Raw genomic sequence first — 987 nt, forward strand, 5'->3', positions numbered from 1 at the left:
TCCATTGATTGTTTCCTTTGCTGTGTAGAAGCTTGTTAGTTTGATGTAATTCCTATTTGTCTATTTTTGCTTTAGTTGCCTGTGATTTTGAGGTCCTATCCAAAAAATCTTTGCCCAGACCAGTGTCATGAAGTGTTTTCCCCAGTGTTTTTTTTAAGTAATTTTATAGTTTCAGGTCTTACATTTAAGTCTTTAATTCATTTTGAGTTGATTTTTTTGTATATAGTGAGAGAGAGGGATCTAGTTTCATTCTTCTACATGTGGACATCCAGTTTACTCAGCACCATTTATTGAAGAGATTGTCGTTTCCCCAATGTGTGTTCTTGGTGTCTTTGTTAAAAATCAGTTGGCTGCAATTGCATGGGTTTATTTGTGGGTTCCCTGTTCTGTTCCGTTGGTTTATGTGTCTGTTTTTATAACAGTACCATGCTGATTTGGTTACCATAGATTTGTAGTATATTTTGAAGTCAGGTAGTGTGGTTCCTCCAGCTTTGTTCTTTTTGCTCAAGATTGCTTTGGCTATTTGGGGTCTTTTTGGCTCCATATGAAATTTAGAATTGTTTTTTCTATTTCTGTGAAGAATGTCATTGGCATTTTTATGGGGATTCCATTGAATCGGCAGAGTGCTTTGGGCAGTATGTAGTCTTTTCACTTTCTTCATGATGTCCTTTGATATACAAAGGTTTTTAATTTTGATGAAATCCAATTTTTTATTTCTTTCAAACTTAGGTACATATTCTTCAAAACTCTATTTTTAGTAGGTTGTATTGTTAACAAAGAGCATGAAAAACATTACTAAATTTTATGTGCTGTCTGGTTAGGATCTAAGAGAACTTCATTTGGATCATAATAGCTAATATTGATGGAGCTAATATTTACATGCCAGGTCTGTGCTAAGTACTTGACATGTGTTATCTCATTTAATCCTCATAGCACCAACCACTAGGCACGGAGATATTCAATGACTTTGCAAGGTCACACAACTAT

This window comes from Propithecus coquereli, unplaced genomic scaffold, assembly GCF_000956105.1.
Source record: "Propithecus coquereli isolate 6110/MARCELLA unplaced genomic scaffold, Pcoq_1.0 Scaffold108, whole genome shotgun sequence".
NCBI lineage: Eukaryota > Metazoa > Chordata > Mammalia > Primates > Indriidae > Propithecus > Propithecus coquereli.